Source organism: Tamandua tetradactyla, chromosome 17 (assembly GCF_023851605.1).
Source record: "Tamandua tetradactyla isolate mTamTet1 chromosome 17, mTamTet1.pri, whole genome shotgun sequence".
Classification (NCBI taxonomy): Eukaryota; Metazoa; Chordata; class Mammalia; order Pilosa; family Myrmecophagidae; genus Tamandua; species Tamandua tetradactyla.
The window spans coordinates 58,134,652-58,146,803 of NC_135343.1; positions in this window are offsets into that span (position 1 = coordinate 58,134,652).

Below are 12,152 nucleotides of genomic sequence, written 5' to 3' on the forward strand. Positions count from 1 at the left end.
TTGCACACCAGTGTTTATAGCAGCGTTATTTACAATTGCAAAGAGATGGAAACAGCCAAAATGTCCATCAACAGAAGAGTGGCTAAACAAACTGTGGTATATACATACGCTGGAATATTATGCAGCTTTAAGACAGAATAAACTTATGAAGCATGTAATAACATGGATGGACCTAGAGAACATTATGCTGAGTGAGTCTAGCCTAAAACTAAAGGACAAATACTGTATGGTCCCACTGATGTGAACCGACATTCGAGAATAAACTTGGAATATGTCATTCATAACAGAGACCAGCAGGAGTTAGAAACAGGGTAAGATAATGGGTAATTGGAGCTGAAGGGATACAGACTGTGCAACAGGACTAGATACAAAAACTCAAAAATGGACAGCACAATAATACCTAATTGTAAAGTAATCATGTTAAAACACTGAATGAAGCTGCATCTGAGCTATAGGATTTTTTTGTCTGTTTGTTTGTTTGTTTGTGTCTTTTTTTCCTTTTTCTTTTTTTTTACTATTATTATTATTTTTATTTTTTCTCTATATTAACATTCTATATCTTTTTCTGTTGTTTTGCTAGTTCTTTTCCTAAATCGATGCAAATGTACTAAGAAATGATGATCATGCATCTATGTGATGATGTTAAGAATTACTGATTGCATATGTAGAATGGAATGATTTCTAAATATTGTGTTAATTTCCTTTTTTTTCTTTAATTAATAAAAAAAGTAAAAAAAAAAAAGACAGGTTGCTAAAGAAAATATACAATACACTATTTATTTAAAATTTTTAATAATCCTAAACAATATAATCTAAAATTTAAATGTCTATGACTTAATATGTAAGTAGCAAATCTATACAAATGCATCCTGGCAAGATAAGGAGAAAAATGTGATTACTTAAAGGGGGCTTTAACTATACTGCATAGTTTTAGTTCTTACATTACAAATTTGCAGCAAAATGGTAAAACGTTGACTATTATCACATTGGAAGAACAGTACTGGACTTAACCATACATGTTTAATGCTTCATAACAATAAAACAAATGATTGGGAAAACTGTATATAATTTTCAAAGGGTCAATTAAAAATAGGCAGTCCAAAACTAACCATATTTCCTACATGCTGCCTGCCACACACACACACATACACACAAACACACAGCATATTTTGTCAGCCCTTTAGATCCATTTGCTCATTTGGTCTTCTGGATACAAGTCAATCGGTTTTATTATTCACATTTCACAATTAGGGAATATTAAGCCAAATGGAAGGCAAGGGATTTGCTCTAGATCTGAGAGCCAAGACATAAATGGTATCTTCTACCTGGTCCTCTTTCCCAAAAGTCCATTAAGAAACTGCTTCTGAAGCATAAGGAACATATTTTTATCTAGAAATGATGTGAGCTATAGTCATGAGGTTTCTAGGCAGGCCCATAATAATGGGGTTTTGGCTTGAGTTCTGGACTCTGAAAAGGGAAGAGGCCCTTGGAAAGGGCAGCGACATCAGAAGCTGAGCTCTGCAGGGTGGGATGGGGGCAGGCTGATTAATTTAATGCAGGCAGCACTGATACCCACTGTGACAGTCATCCCATTCTCAATTTGCATTTAATCCCCGTGATGATTTACAAAAGAAAGTATCAATGTGGTGTAAACGTGCATGAAACACCTTCTAAAACTTGACAAATTATCATCTTGACTAAGAGGGTCTGGGTCTCAAACTCAGAGTTTTAGCTAGAAATTAATATAGGGTTCACTTTCTCTATGTTTATTTTTGTCATTGCTTCTTATTTTGGGCAAAATATTATGTTTTTTTATTATGGTAGCAGTCAATTTTTCTTTTTAACTTAATATATCTCAATATGAAAAGTGTACCATTTAAAGAAAACAAACAACAACAAAGCAAGGGTGCATAGCTATGGCAAAAATGCTCAGCTATACTTGAATACTTGAAATTCAGACATCACTACCCTAAGGACATGTGATTTCTCTGGCCTCTTCTTGGCCCCCCTTCTGTACCTCGCCTGTTTCTGGGGTATCTCTTCCTCAACCCCTAGTGTTTCCAACATAGGGTTGTCCAGTATTGGCAGTCCACCAGCCAATGCTACCCTAAAAATGTTCAAGGTTTACCAACTATTTGTCTCCTCTCCCTTCTTCATCATAACCCCCAAATTCCTAAGTAAATCTCCAATTTTTTCAGCAGGTCTGGACTAATTCATACTTAGGAGTGAATTTAATTACTCATTTTTTTATTCATTCAAATAAACATGTTCTATTCATTCAAATAAATATGTTTTCAGCCCCAACTGCACTGATGGGATATAAAGATACAGTATTAACCCTTCAGATAGGAGCAATAAATGAAGATCTGATTATGAAATGATAGTAAGCTATACTGTCACAGATATTTGAGCAAAATATGATAGAGGAAAGTGGAGAGGTGGTTTTATTCTGATTGTTATGGGAAGGAAAAAAGAAAAGATTTCCTATGGGAGGAGATGTTTGAGCTCAGACATCAAAGAAATTTGTCAGGGAAAGGTAGGTGAGGCAGTAGGGACACATTTGCAAAGGTTCAGAACTTTGGAATTGAAACAATTTGATATACCAAAGGAATGAAGAGAAATTCACTGTGCAAGAACATGGAATATGGAGAGAATATGAAGGAAAAGATAAATGTCAAGGTTACAGACAGGTCCAGGCTAAATGGAGAACTTTGGAGGTCTTGCTTCTAAAGGTAAAGGGGAGCCTTTCCAAGTGTTTGAAGAGGTGGGTGGTATCACTTGGCTTGTGTTTTGGAAAGCTAATTGGCTAAAAGTTTAAAAGTGAGTTGGAAATGTGAAAGACTAGAGGTGTAAATACTAGTTAAATAGCTGGGTTGCCCACGACTTTTTGAGAACATATCTCTTTAATTGTAAGTGTGAGCATTAGGGCTCAGCTAAACTGGCAATAAGTTTCATTTTTCTCAATGCATTTCTATGTGCCAAATCTACGTTATTCTCAAGCGGGGTGATCTCTCTGGGTTTGGTGCCAATATAGCATGGATGGCCTACATGGCTGAAATTCATGAGAAGACAGCTGAGCAGGTTCTTTGCCCATGTGCTGCCTCCTGATCTGTTCTCCACTCTTCTCTGTCCTGCTTTGTGCCATGGGGAGCTGACTTCTACAGCCTACGTCATCTGGACACTCTTGGTCTTTGGCTTTCAGTTGAGTTGGGTCTATAAGAGACCCAGCCAGGACATTAGAGAGTGGGAAGAGGCAAAAGGTTGGATATTTATTCTTTTGACTTCCTCTTTGACAGTCTGTGGTTTGGCAGTTGCTGTATTCCCCTCCCTAAATCCATAGATGCTGATGAGTGACCCCTCTTCTGTGGCTACAGCTCTCACTTCTGAGTACACCTCCTTCCCTTTCCTCCTAAGAGCTATGGGTGACATCAATTTCCCACTAGTGCTTAGGTGCTTCACCTTTGCCACATTGTTGTGGGTTACCTTAATTCTGTGCACACCCTTATAAATAGACCTTTCCTTAAACTCTTCAATTAGCCTTTAGAGTGTGCCATCTGTTTCCCACCAGGACCCTGGATACTACAACCTCTAACCTCCAATTCACTTTGGGCCACATAGATATGATGATGGCACATATATTTCTCAGATTATAAAATTCTTATTATAATACAGTTGATTTTTGACATGAGACAACTTAACATCTAGGATGCTAGCTGCATACTATTTATTAAAATTAGTCATAAAAAATGAAGTCAACCACGCCTACTTTTCCAGTATTTTCAGTGTAAACTTTTGATCTTATCTCTTAACACCTGAAGAGTCAACTCCATAATAAAAACTAATTTCTATATATAAGGACTTAAAGTTTTCCTACCCTCCCCCACTGAAAACTCCATTTAATTTCTTATTGACAGTAAATGCATGCACTCCAGGCAAAAAAGGAGAATAATTGGTTCCATTCCATTCCATACTGGGAAGCTGCCAACCTCCAGATATGGTGGAGCCCCCAAGAACCCCAAAGCCATGCCTCCCAATTTCCCACCCCCACTGAGCTTCATACTCCCTCAACTTGTTAGGTTTCAACAAATTGGCTGATCTCTCTTTCAACCTTGTCTGAGCTGGTTCTTCTGCCTAGGAAGCTCTTCGCTCAAACCCCCAGTTCCCTCACTTGGTAACTCTTACTTATTCTTGAGTTCTCAACTGAAGCATCATTTTCTCAGAGCAGATTCCTGACTAAATGGAACCCTTGCTCTGCCTCTCAGAAAGTCCTCATCTTTTCCTTCTTTACACCCCTTCCAAATTCTAATTGTAGTTCTACGGAAGCAGTCATCTGAATAGTTGCTTGTTCTCCCTTGGGACCATAAGCTCCACATGGACAGAAGCCATGGCTAATTTCCCCTCCACTGCTTCCCTGAGCCCAGCACCAGGGGGAAAACTGAGTGCTCAATGAACAGAAGGTGAATGGATGAGAAAGCTTTAACACCTTCCTTCTAAGATATTTCCCATGTTGCCAGCTACAGTGCTATATTTAAAACAACCTTGGGTTCACTTGCTTTAGACTGGTAAAAGAATTTGTAAGTTATCTTGGCTGGCAGCCTCATTGTATCTGTGAAGAGAATGAGGTCCAAAAAGTGGAGGGGAATTTTCCAAGGCCACAAGGCTAAGCCTGGATGAGAACAGAACGCAGTTTTCCTTCTGCTTTCACTGCACTGAACAGGGGGCCAGGTTCACTACAGAGAAATGAAGCCAATAAGAAGTCCAGACACAGAAGGGGAACTCTGGCCCCATCTTATCATCTCTGCTTTGGGAGGGAGTATAAGCTTCCATCATCTCCACAGAGTATTGGATTGAAGAGAAAGAGAGAAGACAGTGTACCCAGCCACCAAGTTCTTCCCCTACTACAAGGGGCTTTGATTACTACCACCTTAAAGATAAGGGAGCCATTCAGATCAGAGACTACATTCAGTCTCAAATGTGTTTTGATATTTTTTTGTGTTTGAGAACAATTTTAATTATTTGACAGCATTTAGAAGGCAGAAAAGTTCACACAAATATATGGATGTCTGGTTTTTCTTGAAAAATGTGAAGATCTTGCAACATTGGGCCAAATTCTTGCATGGTACCAATTGTCTTTGTGAGGGATTACACCCACAGACAGCATCCATCCCCGTGAGTTCACTTATTTCAGCTGCCTGCCTTGCTCCCGGGGGCTTCTCTAACCTGGTCTTAATCTTCCCACCTCTGAGGTTCTGCAAGTCTGTGATGTTCTGATTATCAGCACGGCCTTGGCAAATACATTTCAAGCAAGTTTAATCCACCTCCCTCCCTCTGAAGATGTCCCCTTCTATATTCCCTCAGGCTCTGTTGAGTTCTCATTTTTCTGTCTACTTCACATACCTCTTCTTGAAGTCTGGGTTGATGGAACTTGGCAATGCAATTCCAGAGCCTCTGCTTGTCATCTGGATGGCCTATCCTCTTCTCTGCATGGCTCAGGTAGGAAGAAGTGACAGGCCTGGCTTCACTGGCTTATGTGCAAAAAAATATCTCTCTGCTCTCCCTTGATAACTTCATTCCACAAATGCCAGGCTAGTAAATGTGTCAGCAACAAATGGTGGCCTTTTCATGGCTAAAAACATAGGTTTGTATTGACACTGGCTGCTCAGAGACTTGTGTGGTAGCAAACGGTAAATAAACAGAGCTCAAGTCCTCCAAGTGTAGATAGAGGCCAGTGTAAACAGAGACCCCCAGGAACAGACTTGTCCAGGGTGACTAGGGGAAGGTTGGATAACTTGGGGAGGAGGAAATCAGGGGAGGTCATCCTGAGGCCAAGATTGGACTGGTGAGAACATTATCAATATTTACAAGCAGTCTGTGAAGGTGTAAGAGCCTTAAGGGCTTTCAGGCCGAGGCAAGAGCATGGAAAGTAGTCCAGAGTGCTGCTCCGAAGCAATTTTTTCAATAACAGAAGTGAGTCATTGAGCCATGTCTAGGGTGATGCAGCATATTATGGGAAGAAAGTTCAGCCATAGGCCCAAGGTGCAAGAAGAGGTAGGACAATTTGGGGCCAGTCAGACAGCAGGCTGGCCTCACAACTAAATCCTCAGCACACCACTCCTCTGAGGGAAATTGACAGAGAAAGCTATCTATTGGTCTAATCCTCCCTAAAGCACATACCCAACTAGAATGGTTGGTTGGATAGACTCAATGCCTTTGTGGGAGTGGGTACATGGGCAGAATTAGAGCCTTCTACCTTCAACCCTGGGCTTCTCACCTCTAAGCCATCGATCCTTAGGCTAAGAATATCCAAGACTAGTCCTTCAGGCGCAACTTGTTGCAGCAAAGCTGCTGCTAACATTAGGGCTTAATTTACTTTGGTATAAGCTTGTAGCTCCACTGCAAGTGATATTAATGGGTAGTCATGAAGCTGGAAAAGACTGGGGTCCATTCTGGGAATTCACTAAAGTTCCAAGTCAAAATTCTACCAGCGGCAGCCTAACGCCAAAGTTGCAATCTTCCAGTTTGGCTATGCACATTGAGTCTGTTTACCCAGGTCAAGCTCAGAAAGAAACCTTCCATCACAACAATGAGCTCTCCAGCTCCCTCTGCTCCTGAGGGTTCTGCTGTTGTGTGTGCCTGCTGAGCATGAAGTACAAGGAAAAGAGAAGCAGAGGAGGAAGTGATGATGAATTAGCAGAATGCTCTTTTCTGTCTTAAAGCTTTTCTTAGGCCCCCCTCCTAGCTCTGTGAGAAACAGGCTTGGGATCTGTGCCACCTTGTTCCACCCCTTCCCAGGAGTACAGTTCTTAGGTAGATGAACAAAATTAAGATGTCATTCCCTCTTGGCTCTCTTAAAAAGCTATAGATGGATCTTTTGTGAGACTAGAATGACAGATATGCTGGTTTTAAACTGTTATTCACCACAGAAAAGCCATGTTCTTTCAATTTTAATACATACTTGTGGGAGTAGATTGATTGTTTAGGTGGAAACATTGATTAGATTGTTTCCATGCAGTTGTGACACATGCAATTGTGGATGTGACCTTTTGATTAGATGGAAATGTGACTCAGCCCATTCAAGGTGGTTCTTGATTTGTTTACTAGAGTCCTTAAAAGAACTCATGGAGAGAAAGAGACAGGTCAGAAGTGACATAGAGATGTTTAGAAATGCAAAATCTGCAGGAGCTGCCAGGAACTGAGAAAGCCAACAGAAGGTAGACAAGAACCAGAGCCCAGTAGACGTCCTCATGTGCCTTTCCATGAGATGCTGAGCAAGCCAGAACCTGTAGAGCATGAAGGGAAGCTAAGAGATGTAATGCATAGTTAGTTCCAGAGAAGCTAAGAAAAGACCAGCAGACACTGACTATGTGCCTTCCCATGTAATAGAAGAAACCTGGATGCCATCTGGCCCTTTCTTTAGAATCAAGGTAGCTTTCTCTGCCTTAGTTTGAACATTTTTATGGACTGTTAAACTTTTAACTTAATAAATCCCCTTATAAAAACCATTCCATTTCTGGTATATTGCATTCCAGCAGAATTGACAAATGGCAGTGTAACATGATAAGGACTAAAAGAGAGGTAGAACTTAACTCTTCCAGGGCAGTGATGGGGAGCTAGCATGGAGCAGGCCACTGGAGGAGAAGGTGAGAGGACAGAAGCCTTCACAGAGAAAGCAACATTCGACTTAGACCTGAACAAGAAGTTTCAGCTTGTCTGGGGAAAAGAGAAAGAGAGGAGGAGGAGGCATCCCAAGTGGAGCTAAGAGCATGTGCAAAGGCACAGAGGTCTGAAAATAGTCCCATAACAAGATGTAAAAAGACTGTCTTTTATACTGCTTGTTGGTAGTTTGATAGTGCAGTCAAATCTCAGCTCAGAACAAATGCTGTGACTTCTATTCTTAAACTCAGCATGTTCCAAGACTAATTTGATACATTTTCCTTCCCCAAACTCTTCCTTCCATTGTGTTCTCCATTTCATTGATATCATCCCAATCCTCCAATCATCTAAACTCTACAAACTCCCCTCATTTACTTTCATATCCTCCTGTTGTACAATTTTTAACTTCTTCATACCTATTACTACCCCCCACAAAGTCTCTGTCATTATAAATTAATCTCTAAGCTTTATCATTTTTTGTGTGAGTTCCTCTAAGAGCTTTCTAACTCAACTTCTTCCCTGGAATCTGTGTCAAATTCAACCTGGCCTCTACAAAGCAGCCTGGGTGATCTTTCTAAGATGAAAATCTTGTTTATCATCCTTTAACTTAAAATCCTTCCATGCCCCACTGTAGTTTTCAGGAGAGGTGAACTTTAATCCCTTAATTTATTACAAGAGGCCATTCACTATCTGACTCCTCCTTACAACTAAAATCACTTTTTCTGTCACTCTCCTGATTTCTTTCTAATGATACAAAATTGCTGGAGATTTAAAAGACCTCTGTGCCTGCTCCTGGAATATCTTCCATTACTTTATCATCCAGATAACTCCTAACCCTCCTTCAGAGCTGCTCAGGTTTCTCCATTTGCAGGAAATCATTCCTAAAACTCCAGACTATTTTGAATGCCTTTAATATTTGGCCAAACTATAGTGTGATCAATGCATTCAATACCTAACTATATTCCTCTGTAAAGCTAGACTGCAGGTGCAACTGTTTTTATTAAACTAGCACAGTATCTGGGCATGGCAGGGCATAACTGTTGAACGAATGAATGAAATGTTTGAATAAATGAATGGCTTAAGCACTCCATGATCATCAGTCTATGGCTCTCCAAGGTCCCAGGTTGAATTCTCTTGTAGAAGAAACTTACTCAGGGACATTTACAAGGAACTTAAAGAGCCAGCTAAAGGAAAGACAATCAAATGACTAATCAATTTATTCACATCTTTGTTCTCTAAAACTAGGATCATGTGAATGAATATGTATGAATATGTGCAATTATAGGCATTTATGTGCATAAATTATTGGGTGGGGCTATGGGTGCTCTACTCATAGGAGCAAGATATTTCTTTTCACCTGTTGTTGTTATAGAACTGCCCCTGGAGCCCCACACCCCCAAAATAAAGTGGCTACAGACCTTCCCCACTTTTATGACTTATTTGTTGCCTGTCCCTTGATATTTTGCCCTCATATGCATCAGAATTGTCCAGTGGTATTCCTGAGTGACATAGACTTGCAGGATCAGGAGAAATGAAAAGTGATATTGCTGGCTTTGAAATTTTTATCACATTCCCAGAAAAATAAATCACTCCTTCAATAGTTTTCTTTTCAAAAGATTGACTGATGACACTTACCAAGTTATCAAATTTTCCGATCCTTTGATTATTAAAAAGAAGACAGACAGAAAAAAAAATACTGTCCTGTGTTGTCATCTGGAGAAGCAGGAATTGGTAAATTTGATTTCTAGAAAAGCTGTCAAGAGCTAATGTCATGTGCTAACCCTGAACACTGGTCATTCGTCGTTGTTCAACATTTCAATATCACTGTGGTCCCCAGACCGTGGGCAAGATTATGGGCAAATCTGTCATCCTGACGGGAAGAGAGTGTGAAAGCTTATGCCCTAAATGTTGGAGAAGGAAGTCTATCACCTCTGGAGGACAAAATAAAGTGAAAAGAACAGGTTTTCAAAAATAAAATATACTAGCTCATTCCAAGTTCTACTATTTACCAGTTGTATAAATTTCAGCAAATTAACTTTCTGGACCTCTGCTTCCTAAACTACAAATCAAGGTAAATAACACATATCTCATAAGATTGTTTAAAAGATTAAAAACAATAACATGTGTAAAAGATCTATCAAAATTCCTGATATTTAGTGAACAGTTAGGAGCAGGCCCTCCCTCTCTCTACCTTAGATGGTTATAAATTGAATATATAATCAATGATGAGTACTTGATTGAGTCCTCCAAATTCCCAGTTCCTGCACTTAAGTGATCTAGTGAGAGTAAGAACCATTTTATATTAAAATGCAGTCTCATACAGAATACCAAACTTTCCCCATAAAAAGCAAACAGTACTATTAATTATCAGAAAATTAATCTATAACATGACCCATGACTTCTTCCTCTCTGGGTTACAAGATTCCTTCGATTCTGAGGTGGACAAAAGGCAGTCTTCCAGTAGACTTGTATTTGCAATAACAAAAGTGACTTTTGATTCCTGACCTCCCAAGTTGCTTATTAAGGGTTAATAGAACTTGATAATCCAATGAGAACTAGAGTATCACAAGAGTTTACTACTAAGGACTATAAATCAGAATTCTCCTAAGTGTCTCTGCCCTGTAGTTCTTGGCAGTCTGGTGAAGATATTGATGCCAATGTATGGATTTTTGGTGACACAGTAAGCCAAAGATGTGAATGCCTTATCAGCATTGTCTTCAGTGAGTCATAAATTTCATTTTCTGACATTGTTACTTTGCAATTTGGAAAGACCATGAGTTCTGTTTTATCATTATCAAGTGTGTCTGCTGCAGGGCACTTTATAAATCTACTATGCATAGATTTATAGCATAATACTATACTACCTACACAGTTTATCAGGATTCTTGGCTGATGAATTTCAAATGACTGGACTTAAAGTTACATATATTTTGCAATTTAAAATTTACAAATTTTCCACAAAATTTGCTTATACAGAAACACTTCCTTGCAACTAAAAAAAAAAGATTTTTTTCTCCTTTTGAAAGTACTAGCAAATGGAAAAAGCAGTTTTTGTTGTATTTTTGCCTCATGAAGTAAGCTCTAAGAAAAGGTCTAAGAGCTGCTGGCCTATAGGGTGCCCATTATCTTTGGAAATACCTAAGAGACTGGTCCATTTATCTGTCCCTTCAAAATGTGAGTTAATTTCTCATGGGTTCCTAATGAGTTTACACTGTCAATCTGGGAGCCATTATTCAATTCAGTGATTTATGGAATCCTGCCTTGAGAACCTGAATGAGAAGAGGTTATCTATGACCAGGAACTCATAAAGGACTCTACTCTTGCAGTGTAAATTCAGTTAGATTTGTGGCTTATCAGGTGTTCACTTAAAACCCCAGCAAGCGGCATCATGGAACTATCTGATTAGCGTTTGTTCCCAAATAAACTAGAAAAACTGTGGTTCTATGTCAGCCAGCCCCAGAAAAGGAAGCTGTGGCTTCAGACACCCTTTTCCAGCTTCAACTCAAATGTCCTTTAGCACTTTGTGTGTATGTGAACCAAGTCAGGCGAGTTTTTAGTAATGAAATGCTCCTTCAGATAGCCTACGATCCGTTGGATTGTTACTGGCAAACCCTATGGGAAAGAATAAGGGCCTAAAGGATACTTTGATGAGAATTTAAGACTACCCTCTTGTCATAAAATCATGGGCTGTTAGACTGGAAGGTTCCTTGGAATTTTTGGAACTAATCCTCTTTTTTTTTTAAACAAACTAGGTACTACAACACAGAGCAGTGAAATAAGCCATCCAATTAATAACCCAAGCACCTTTTTCTGAGGTCTCCACTTAACTCTTGTTAAGCCACATGTGGTAGGTAGGCAAGGTGGGTGACATGATCACTTTGAAATCTGGGAAACGAAAGATTAATAGGTGGCCATAGGAAACCAACACAGGGCTTCTGACACCAGTTCCAGGAGTTTGGGGTTTTCCTGTTGTTACACAAGATTTCCCCTAGTCGTGAATTGAGTATAGGACTCAAATCTGCTGGAGTAAGCCAAATTGGAATTAAACTGCATTACAGAAGCATCAGACCAAGCTCTTCTGTTTTGTAGGGGTCTCACTGCATGGATGGGGGTGTCAGCGATACAGTAAAGTGGAAACTAAAAATGAAGTAGTGAAATTTGTGAATAATAGTAATAGGTAAATTTCATCAGAGACTTAATTCATGCTTTACTTAGGAATCTTATTCTTAGGAATAAAATATATGAATTGCAGAGTAGAACCAGCCTTGTAACTCAGCATCTCTCTCTCTCTCTCTCTCTCTCTCTCTCTCTCTCTCTCTCTCTCTCTCTCTCTCTCTCTCTCTCTCTCTCCCTCTCTCTATCGCTATCTCTCTTTCTCTCTCTCCCTTCTTCAGTTTCCCCATCTGAGAATAAGAGGGCTGATCCAGATGCCATCTAATGCTCTTGTGAGATTTCCAAATGATTATGCTGCCCTCAGGTGGTACAATTTGTACTTTGTG